This window comes from Triticum aestivum, chromosome 6D (assembly GCF_018294505.1).
Source record: "Triticum aestivum cultivar Chinese Spring chromosome 6D, IWGSC CS RefSeq v2.1, whole genome shotgun sequence".
NCBI classification, from domain to species: domain Eukaryota; kingdom Viridiplantae; phylum Streptophyta; class Magnoliopsida; order Poales; family Poaceae; genus Triticum; species Triticum aestivum.
The window spans coordinates 237,012,232-237,024,922 of NC_057811.1; positions in this window are offsets into that span (position 1 = coordinate 237,012,232).

The following is a 12,691-nucleotide window of genomic DNA, read 5'->3' on the forward strand; positions in this document are numbered from 1 at the left end:
TATGGTGACAACCTCTTCTACGCAATTCCGGCCCTGCGACTGCACGCCGTCGCGCCGGAGAATGTCCACCTCAAGGTCGCACTCGCCATACAGTGCCTAGCGCAGCAAGACACCATCGACATCATCACCCACGTCTACGCGCAAATCGTCCACAAGCACTACTACGTGCAAGAGGAGGTGATGAGGACATGGCTACCACAGTTACACCCAGTTCCCCTACTGTTTTATCTCTTGGAACAGTTGCTAGAGCTCAGATACGCCAATTAAATTATCAGGTACTTTCGTTTCTTGGTAATGTTTCTAATGTTCATGAGAATATGATGCTGCCTAACTTACATACATTTGTGTTGCTTGCAATTGAAGGGCCTAGCACAGACAAGAAGGTTGAACATTGGAGCATGGTCAAGCACGGAGATGAAGGTGCGTGCGAAGAGAACAAGAACGGAGGTTCAAGTGGAGATTTCCGGACTTTGAAGCCACCATGATGACATACAAGATGGTGGACGAAATATACAAGATGGCCTTTCATAAATTTCGTCCATAGCTTATTATTGGTGTTGCGCCACCTTATTTTGGGCCAGGCCCATCTAATCTATTTTTAGAGTCCATATTGTAGGGAAACGACTTAGGAGGTGTTTTAGTCCCACCTTGCCAAGGGTGGACAAAATCCCCTCTCTTTTCCCTATAAATATAGCCCTTAAGGCATCGTTTAGACTTGGGTTTTATTTAGTTAAAAGTTAGCCATCGCTGCAACTTCGTGTACTTCGTTTGTGTCCAACGACCAGACCAAGACCGCTTATGAAACCCCACTTCTATCAATACTTCATCCATACTCGCAATATTCAGATTGCTTAATCATATTCTTGCTTGTTCTTCGATTGCTTGCAGGAATAGACCTTCGTGGTCAGGTTGATCGTGCTCCAGCGTGGTCAATAACCTCTCGGAGTTGGTTTAGCGATTGCTAAGGCGCAACGTCGTGCACGTTTGTAGTCGGATCGTCAAAGTCGTCTCCACCAAATCGATAGTTATCATCTCATCGAAAGATCGGGACCCTCGCCTCTATCAAGTGGTATCAGTTTTCAGGTTGCTCGGTGAGATTTTCCAGATTTTCATAGTCTTAGACTGCATCTGTTCTTCATACCTATAGTCCTAGAAAAAGCCACAAAAATAAGTTAGATTAGTTCATCCGTGTCCCAGACAGTCTGAGCCTTTTCGCCATTGCCACTTAGTTTTTGCATTGTTGAATTTTCGGTTGCATCGTGTGTCGAGTTGCTGGTTTTGGTATCTAGTCTTTTAGAGTTTCGAGTTCTAGTCACGTTTTGTTCACGCCGCATCCACATACACGATCATCCACCTCATTGTCATTTTCCGCTGCCATTTATTTTTCCTTCCCCGTTGTCACCTTCATTCGCAATTGTCGTACGTCGTCATCTTCTCGATCTGTTTCACAGCCATATTTCTTGTCGCATCCTCCGAGCACAAGTGAAGTTGGTTGTTATTGGCAGGAAAGTGCGTTGTTGGTTTCACATAAAGTTTTCTTGGAACGCAAAGCAATACAGAAACAGGGAGTAGCCTACGGTGATCTTCACGTTTTGGAAAGAAGAAAGAGAAACGAAGTGGAGATTAGGCATTGGATTTGTTGTTGGCTGATTCGTTTCTTGTATACAAGAAAGGCTACATAGCAGATTTGGTATTTGGAAAGTTAAAAAAAAAACAGCAGAAGAAAAAAAAAAGGCAGATTCGGTTTGGCTTCCAAGGAAAGGTGTACGTGGGGTGGAGTCCTAGCAATTCACGCTTGCTGGATTTTCTTTGGACTGGTCCACCGTGATAGAAAAAGAAAGGCAAGTCAGATCAGCCTACTTATTAAAAAAAAGGGGGTTCGGCCACATCCTTCAGGTGATCTTGTTGCGATTGACTTTGTTGGTTTCGGTTTTGGCAAGTTCCGATCAACCAAAAAAAGAGAGAGAGATAGTTGCCACGTTTGGATATTGAAGTAAAAAAAATCTGACCGGTCAATTGTTAGAGCTGATCCGAATAGTCAAGAAAAAAATTGAGAAAGGAAAGAGATTAAAAGGAGGAAGTTTGTCCATCACTTCTGTGTTTTGTCATGTTTTAATTACCTGCTACGTTTGTGCCTTGTTATTTTCGGCAGGAAAGGAGAGAGAATCACGTTCAGATCTCTTGCCCCGTACAAGGAAAGAAACTTTGGATACTTGGAAGGTTCGGATTAGGATATAAAAAAAGGCAACTGCCAATCGGTTTGGTTGGAAGAAAACGTGAATAGTGGCTTAGATATTGAGGTTGTTGGCGTGAGCTTGTTGAAAAAAAAATTGAGAGAGATTCGGCCATATTAAAAGGCAAGTCTGGTCAGCAAAATGAATTAAAGGAATTAAACGAGATAGTAGAGAGAGAGAGAGAGTAAGGAAGGAGAGAGAAAAAAAGGAAAACCAAATTTCGGTTGGTGGTTTCCAAGTCTGGCCGTGTCTAAAAAAAGAATGATAACGTGACAAGTTTGGAAGGTTTTGATCTGTTCGAGACAAAAAAAAGAAGTTGCTTCGTTTAGAAGATTTGATCAGTAAAAAGAAAGGCAGGTTTGGATCAGTTTTTTTTGCCTTGTTTTCTCTCAAGGAAAGTCCACGCTGGTTGCCTAAATCTTGGATTCGTTTTTGCCATAGAATAATTTCAGTGCAGATCTGTTGGCAGGTTTCTTTTTCCTCTTGTGGGACCGAGCCATTGTTTCACGTGAGGAAAGAGATCCTTGCAGTTTTCCTTGTGAAAAAAGAGAGCATTAAGAGGAGGAATTGCTCCAACGTGAAGAAGGAAACAAGTAAAAAAAGAAGGAACGTGCGCAGTGGTTTGTGGGAGTTGGTCCATATACTTTTGCAAGGGAAAGGAGGCGTTCTAGATATTGAGACAAAAAAGAAAAGAAAAGAAGGATACGTGTTCTTCAGTTTTGGTTCGTTTGGAAAGGTTGAAAAAACAAAGGAAGAGTGCATCCGCTCTTATTTTTCTTTGGCGCTTCAACTCGGTTTGTCTCCATACGCTCATTATTTTCTCTTTGCGTGAATATTCATCTGTGTCATAGGCTCACATCTCTAGTACAGTCTAGCCTAGGACCAGCACTCGACCACTTTGAACGAATTTTCAGCTTGCATTAATTAACGTGGTTTTAGCATTTTTTTCCCACATATATAAAGCCAACCCAGCTCCACATATTTCTACATCGTGCATACATACGTTCACCTGGCAATCGCTTTACTCATCTCTTGGAGTTATTTGACACCGTGGTTGCCGGTCACCACCTGCTGCATGGTAAGAACTTGTAAGACTTTGATTTGCTATACTATGAGCGTTTTACCATCATTTCTCAGTAGTTCATAGGAACATTATTTTTGTATTTTGTTTCTTGTTTCTACTAATCATGACAGGATCTAGAGTCAATTCATGGGGTTTGTCGATCGTGGGAGACGTGCCATCACCAATGCAAATACCACAACCATCACGAAAGGTGCACAAACATCCAAATGCACATGATCAGGTTAATGTTTCTATACCACCATTTAATGGCCGTTTTAGACCTGCTTTATATATTGAATGGGAGTTTGACATAAATAATATATTTGCTTCCAATAATTTTGATGAATGTAAAAAAGTTAAGGTTGCGGTTGGTTCTTTCACTGGTTATGCTATAGTTTGATGGACTGAATATTGTCGGTTACACCCTAATAATATACCTACTACTTGGGATGATTTGAAACTTGCCATGCGACATACATTCGTTCCCGCTTATATACTCGTGACATGATTAAAAAGTTGCAACATTTAAAACAAGGTAGTGACACCGTAACGACATATTATGATACTTTACAAACTACCTTGCTGCATTCCTCTTTAGTAGAAAGTGAAGAAGATTTTATGGATAGATTTTGGGGAGGATTAAATCGTGACATTCAGGAGATACTAATTCATGAAGAGTGTTATCCTATGGACCATTTGTTTCATCTTGCTTGCAAAGCTGAACAGGAAATAAAACGACGTGTTGCCCACAAGGAGAACAAGCGCGAGATGCACATTCCAAGAGTTGATATGGTTGTCCCTTCAACTACTAGGCATACTATGACAACCACATCCGTTGTTGTCAGGACTACATCACCTCCACCATGCACCATCATCCACCGAGAGTGCCTACATCATCTGAGTTGATCATAAGAGGTAATGACAAAGGTACTAATCTTCCACCTCCACATGAGTATGATGAATGTCTTGTCAATTTAAATGTACCATGCGGTGAGCTACCCACTACTTTGATCACACCAGCTATTTTAGAGGACTATGTTGATGATTTGACTTTGCCATGTGATCAAACAATTTTGGGTGAACCCATTGAATTAACTATCGATGCAAAAGAATCAAGTGAATCAGGGAATAAATCAGATTTGGATCAAATACGTTTGAAAATAATTGTGCCAATGTTTAATCATTTTGATATGACCTCTAATCTTGGTGATGGTTCATCAATGTTGGGATGGTTTAATGATAAGCATTGTCAATCTTTTGATATGAATAAGAGCTTCACTTATATGTGCAAACTAGTTGCAATATTTTCATGCCTTTGACTTCTTGTGATAATATATTGGCTTTATATTTCATGACTTTTGAAGGGGGCTCTTGTATAACTGTGTCACATGTGCCCCAACTGAGATCAGTAAAAATGGATGACATATACATATACAACGTGTACACCTTGTCTCTTTTGTTAGCCAGATTTCAGATTAAGCAACGCCGAGGACGGCTTTGTTTTCAAGAAGGGGAGGATGATGAGGACATGGCCACCACAGTTACACCCATATCCCCTGCTGTTTTACCTCTTAGAACAGTTGCTAGAGCTCAGATATGCCAATTAAATTATCAGGTACTTTCGTTTCTTGGTAATGTTTCTAGTGTTCATGAGAATATGATGCTGCCTAACTTAGATACATTTGTGTTGTTTGCAATTGAAGGGCCTAGCACGGACAAGAAGGTTGAACATTGGAGCATGGTCAAGCACGGAGATGAAGGTGCGTGCGAAGAGAACAAGAACGGAGGTTCAAGTGGAGATTTCCGGACTTTGAAGCCACCATGATGACATACAAGAAGATGGACGAAATATACAAGATGGCCTTTCATAAATTTCGTCCATAGCTTATTATTGGTGTTGCGCCACCTTATTTTGGGCCAGGCCCATGTAATCTATTTTTAGAGTCCATATTGTAGGGGAAAACGACTTAGGAGGTGTTTTAGTCCCACCTTGCCAAGGGTGGACAAAATCCCCTCTCTTTTCCCTATAAATATAGCCCTTAAGGCATCGTTTAGACTTGGGTTTTATTTAGTTAAAAGTTAGCCATCGCTGCAACTTCGTGTACTTCGTTTGTGTCCAACGACCAGACCAAGACCGCTTATGAAACCCCACTTTTATCAATACTTCATCCATACTCGCAATATTCAGATTGCTTAATCATATTCTTGCTTGTTCTTCGATTGCTTGCAGGAATAGACCTTCGTGGTCAGGTTGATCGTGCTCTAGCGTGGTCAATAACCTCTCGGAGTTGGTTTAGCGACTGCTAAGGCGCAACGTCGTGCACGTTTGTAGTCGGATCGTCAAAGTCGTCTCCACCAAATCGATAGTTATCATCTCATCGAAAGATCGGGACCCTCGCCTCTATCAGGAGGACGATAGGACGCTGGCCTTCTTGGACCGCAGGGCAACCTTGGACGGCATTGTTCAGAAGCACGTTGAGCTCGCCGCGAACGTCGCTGCTCCTCACACATCAGTTGGTGACCCGGCGCACTAGGGCATGAGGATGTTGTTGATGGATCTTTATGTATCTTTATCTTTCCGTCAAATCCATGTAGTACCAGTATATTGTACTACTAGTAATTATCTTACCTTTCGCATCAACTTCATAATTTTCGTATGTACTCCATGCATGAACCACACCAGAACCAAACTTCTCATTACTCTAGGGAAAATCGTTATTTCTATCTATCGATCGCGTCATGGAGCAGAACCAAATTTTGCAAGTTACAAGTTCAAAAGGAAAAGCCTGTCGTGTTCGCGTCGCACCCCCACATGGTTGGTCCGACATGCCGCTCAAGGGGGAATGTGTATTGTGTTGCATTTTCACTTACAAGTGGGACCGCAGTTGAGCAAACCGACTATCGGCAAACCCCCACCCTGCCCACCGCGGGATTGCTGAGAAAACAGTAGGGAGAAGAGATGGCTGTAGCACGGACTCCAAGAAAATTAGTGTCAGATGTGACTCGTGTGGGTGGTGTGTGGCGTACTGCTAGACGTGAATGCTAGTTATGGTCCATGCCACCCCACTATATCGAGGTGCTGGTTACATAGAGCGAACACATTATCTCTCCAGGAGTACGGTACATCACTAGTACTACTCACATTGTCGTGAAATTTCCTGGAGTTCGTGCTCAGCCCTCCTCTCTCTCTCATCTCAGCCAGCCAGCAAACGCGCGGAGCCCATCGTATGTTTGCTCACATGCGGTCCCACATGTCAGTGAATAGGCAAGATGACCCACTGAACCTGCACATCTTCCACCTCGACTTGCTGCTGATGAAAAATAAATCCAATAAAGATCTTCGGTAGCCGCTTTTGGAGTTACTAAAGAGTAAGATTCTATTTACAGTTTAACCCAAGATGTACATCACGTAGCTTCAACTAGGACTCCAGTTTCATGCATGACACGACCTGGATGCTGGATGTCCCATGTGTCGTCAAAAGGAGGAAAAACTCGACCAAATCTTCTCCACATTTAGACCGGAGGAGTAGGAAACACGGCAAGCCCTGTGCCTGCATCATACTACGTACAAGCCCACCTCACACAGTCACGCTATCACCATATTTGTCGGCCTCCGTGCGACACCTAGCTCTAGTTGATCTAACTAGAACTAACTATTGTGCTAGCATACTCCAATAATAGGTTGGCTCTATGTGATGTGGCAACTTCATATAACAGGATGTTGGCTATACTACTACCGTACTCACACTCGAAGAAGTGAGTCGAAAATCATTCATAAATTGAGTTTATGACATGCATATGCAAATGTACCATTCGTTACATACAACAAGTCATAAACACACAACGAAACATGGATACATGTTGGATTATAGATTAGTTCCAACAAAACATTCTAGTAAATACTAAAGTTTTCATCACACAACAAATAACAAGCAATGAAATGAACTTCAGCTCAACCAATCCACGGCATTGGAAACGCTTGCTTTGAACCATAGGTAAGCCTCTGGGAAGGGCCAACTATTGTCAATCTTGAGGCCCACGCAGGACTGATCATCCAGGCTGAAGCGGCCTATATCTTTTGCCGGGGGTGCCTGAAACCCCTTCTCGTGACCCAATAAGTACCCGGTACCCCCGAAACACTTCTGGTGTCCGAATACTATCGTCCTATACATCAATCTTTACCTCTCGACCATTTCGAGACTCCTCATCATGTCCGTGATCTCATCCGGGACTCCGAACAACATTCGGTCACCAAATCACATAACTCATATAATACTAAATCGTCATCGAATGTTAAGCATGCGGACCCTATGGGTTCGAGAACTATGTAGACATAACCGAGACACCTCTCTGGTCAATAACCAATAGCGAAACCTGGATGCTCATATTGGTGCCTACATATTCTACGAAGATCTTTATCGGGCCAACCATTATGACAACCTATGTAATTCCCTTTGTCCATCGGTATGTTACATGCCCGAGATTCGATCGTCGGTATCTTCATACCTAGTTCAATCTCGTTACCGGCAAGTCTCTTTACTCATTCCATAATACATCACCTCGTGACTGACTCCTTAGTCGTTTGCTTGCAAGCTTATGATGTGTATTACTGAGAGGGCCCAGAGATACCTCTCCGATACTCGGAGTGACAAATCCTAATCTCGATCTATGCCAACCCAACAAACACCTTCGGAGATACCTGTAGAGCATCTTTATAATCACCATTTACGTTGTGACGTTTGATAGCACACAAGGTATTCCTCCGGTATCCGGGAGTTGCATAATCTCATAGTCGAAAGAGTATGTATTTGACATGAAGAAAGCAATAGCAATAAAATTGAACGATCAATATGCTAAGCTAACGAATGAGTCTTGTCCATCACATCATTCTCCTAATGATGTGATCCCGTTCATCAAATGACAATACATGTCTATGGTTAGGAAAATTAACCATCTTTGACTAACGAGCTAGTCTAGTAGAGGCTTACTAGGGACACGGTGTTTTGTCTATGTATCCACACATGTATCAAGTTTCTGGTTAATATAATTCTAGCATGAATAATAAACATTTATCATGATATAAGGAAATATAAAATAACAACTTTATTATTGCCTCTAGGGCATATTTCCTTCAGTCTCCCACTTGCACTAGAGTCAATAATCTAGTTCAAATCGCCATGTGATTTAACACCTATAGTTCACATCTTTATGTGATTAACACCCATAGTTCACATCGCCATGTGACCAACACCCAAGGGTTTACTAGAGTCAATAATTTAGTTCACATCGCTATGTGATTAACACCCAAAGAGTACTAAGGTGTGATCATGTTTTTCTTGTGAGAGAAGTTTAGTCAACGGGTCTGCCACATTCAGATCCGTGTGTATTTTGCAAATTTCTAAGTCTACATGCTCTGCATGGAGCTACTCTAGCTAATTGCTCCTACATTCAATACGTATCTAGATTGAGACTTAGAGTCATCTAGATCAGTGTCAAAGCTTGCATCGACGTAACTCTTTACGACGAACTCTTTATCACCTCCGTAACCGAGAAACATTTCCTTAGTCCTCTTTAAGGTAACTAAGGATAATTTTTACCGTTGCCCAGTGATCTAATCCTGGATCACTATTGTACCCCCTTGCCAAACACATGGCAAGGTACAAAATAGGTTTGGTATACAGGATGGCATACTTTATTGAACCTATGGATGAGGCATAGGGAATGACTTTCATTCTCTCTTTATCTTCTGCCGTGGTCGGGTTTTGACTCTTTACTCAACTTCACACCTTGTAATACAGGCAAGAACTCCTTTGACTGATCCATTTTGAACTCCTTCAAAATCTTGTCAAGGTATGTACTCATTGAAAGTCTTATCAAGCGTCTTGATCTATCTCTATAGATCTTGATGCCCAATATGTAACTAGTTTCACCGAGATCTTTCATTGAAAAAATTCTTATTCAAGTATCCTTTCATGCTATCCAGAAATTCTATATCATTTCCAATCGACAATATGTCATCCACATATACTATTAGAAATGCTACAGAGCACCCGCTCACTTTCTTGTAAATACAGGCTTCACCGTAAATCTGTAAAAACCATATGTTTTGATCACCTCATCAAAGCGTATATTCCAACTCTGAGATGCTTGCACTGGTCCATAGATGGATCGCTGGAGCTTGCACACTTTGTTAGCACCTTTAGGATCGACAAAACCTTCTGGTTGCATCATATACAACTCTTCTTTAAGAAATCCATGCGGTTTTGACATCCATTTGCCAGATTTCATAATCATAACATGCGGCAATTGCTAACATGATTAGGACAGACTTAAGCATCGCTACGGGTGAGAAAGTCTCATCGTAGTCAACTCCTTCAACTAGTCGAAAACACTTTTGTGACAAGTCGAACTTTGTAGATGGTGACTGAGGGAGTCCTGGATTAGGGGGGTCCTCGGGCGTCCGGACTATGGTACATGGGCCGGACTGATGGGCTATAAAGGTACAAGACCGAAGACTATCTCCCATGTCCGGATGGGACTCTCCTTGGCGTGGAAGGCAAGCTTGGCATCCTGATATGAAGATTCCTTTCTCCGTAACCGACTTTGTACAACCCTAGTCCCCTCCGGTGTCTATATAAACCGGAGGGCTTAGTCCATAGGGACAAGAATCATAATCATAGTCATACAGGCTAGACTTCTAGGGTTTTAGCCATTCCGATCTCGAGGTAGATCAACTCTTGTAATACTCATATTCATCAAGATCAATCAAGCAGGAAGTAGGGTATTACCTCCATAGAGAGGACCCGAACCTGGGTAAACATCATGTCCCCCGTCTCCTGTTACCATCGACCTTAGACGCACAGTTCGGGACCCCCTACCCGAGATCCGCTGGTTTTGACACCGACATTGGTGCTTTCATTGAGAGTTTCGCTGTGTTGTCGTCAAGAGGTTCGATGGCGCCGTCAATCGTCTACAACAATGTTGTCCAGGGAGAAACCTTCCTCCCCGGACAGATCTTCGTATTCGGCGGCTTCGCACTGCGGGCCAACTCGCTTGGCCATCTAGAGGAGATCAATAGCTACGCCCATAGCTGTCAGGTCAGATTTCGAAGCTTGAACTACGTCGCGGATATACGCGGAGACTTGATCTTCGACGGATTCGAGACCACGGCAGCCGCTCCCTGTCACCGCGATGAACATGGCTTAAATCTGTCATCGGACCATACTCAGGAGATAGAACCTGCAACTGCTCTGGCCCTAGATCCGGAGCAGATCGCGCCATCCGAGGACGGGAGGATCAACCCCGCCACGGAAGCCGCAGACTCAGCGGCGTCGGAGCCGCACACAGACCCAACCCCGAGCGGGATCTGTGTCACGGGAACCTCGGATTCGTCTTTGGCTACAGGTTCCAAACCATGTGCGCCCGCGCACGTTGAGCTTGATCAGACATCGATCGTCGAATTCAGCTCCGCGGACATCTTCCGGCACTCGCCTATAGGCGACATGCTAAACTCATTAAAAACACTCTCCTTAGCGGGGGACTCACAGCCGAATTATATCCGGTTCGAACTGGAGGTTGATGACGGAGAATTTCGTTTCCCACCCACCGCCCACTTGATAGCCACTGTCGAGGACCTAACCGACATGCTCGATTACGGCTCCGAAGACATCGACGATATGGACGAAGATGCCGAAGAAGAGGAGGCCCAAAACCCGCCGTTTACCGGACACTGGACGGCCACTTCCTCGTATGACATATACATGGTGGACACACCTAAAGGGAACAATGGCGACAACGAGAAGGATCCAGTCGAGGATAAACCTCCCGAGATACAGCCAAAACGCCGACGTCAGCGGCGCCGCTCTAAATCACGCCGTGCAAAAGACAGTCATACCGGCACTAGAGAAGATAACACTCCGGACGGTGCCGAAGACAATGAAGACCCTGTCGAGGCAACTTCCGAACAGGACGAACGGGAAGACGGGCAAGTTAGCCCTGATGAACAGGACATACAGAAGACTCGGAGGACAGTAATTATCTTCCACTCTCCGAGGATGAGGTGAGCCTTCGCAACGAGGATTTTATCGTGCCTAAGGAACCTCTCGAGCAGGAGCGCTTTAAGCGCCGGCTAATAGCCACTGCAAGGAGCCTGAAAAAGAAGCAGCAACAGCTTCAAGCTGATCAAGATCTACTCAACGATAGATGGAGTGATGTCCTGGCAGCCTAGGAATATGGCCTTAAGCTCCCAGCCAAAAGTTACCCGAAGCGCAAATTGCTACCTCAGTTGAGGCGCTGGAGCCCGTACCATCATCGCAGAATGCGGCTGACCGACCACCACGTGGTCGGGATAAAGCGACAACTCAAGCCGAACACCAGCCCGCCCCACATCACCGTTAAGGCGGAGATAAAACGGCTCGGGGACATACATATGACCTGCGGCAGGACTTGGACAGTAGAGTAGGTCAGAACAGATCGATCTATGGATCACGGGGACGTGCCCCGACACGCGACAACGGCTACCTCCGACAAACCAGCCAATCGCACCAATAGAGACTGTTGGATTTTTAAATAGGCCAGCAAGTTAAATGCCGAGAACAAGGAAAAGGGGCCGCAAAGTGAGGACGATGATGAGGAGCCCCGTCCACCGAACACAGGGGGACAGAAGAAGCCCCCCCCCCCCCAAGATAAAATGGTGAACATGATATACGCTACCCACATCCCCAAGAGGGAACACAAGCGCGCACTCAGGGACGTCTATGCGATGGAGCCAGTCGCCCCAAAGTTCAACCCATGGTCTTCATGTCCGATCACTTTTGATCGCAGGGACCATCCGACCAGTATCCGTCATGGCGGTTTAGCCGCACTGGTCCTCGACCCAATCATTGATGGATTCCACCTCACGCGAGTCCTCATGGATGGTGGTAGCAGCCTGAACCTGCTCTATCAGGATACAACGCGCAAAATGGACATTAATCCCTCAAGAATTAAGCCCACAAAGACTACCTTTAAAGGAGTCATACCAGGTGTAGAGGCCAACTATACGGGCTCAATCACCCTAGAGGTTGTCTTCGGATACCCGGACAACTTCTGAAGCGAAGAGCTGATCTTCGATATCGTCCCCTTTCGCAGCGGCTATCACACACTGCTTGGACAAACCGCATTTGCGCGCTTCAACGCGGTGCCACACTACGCTTATCTTAAGCTCAAGATGCCCGGACCACGCGGCGTCATAACAGTCAATGGAAACACGGAATGCTCCCTCCGTACCGAGGAGCACACCGCTGCGTTAGCAGCAGAAGTACAGAGCGACCTTCTCAAGCAGAACCTTAATTCGTCGGCCGAGCTCCCGGACACTGTCAAACGAGTCCGGACTACTCGGCAGTAGGACAGCCCA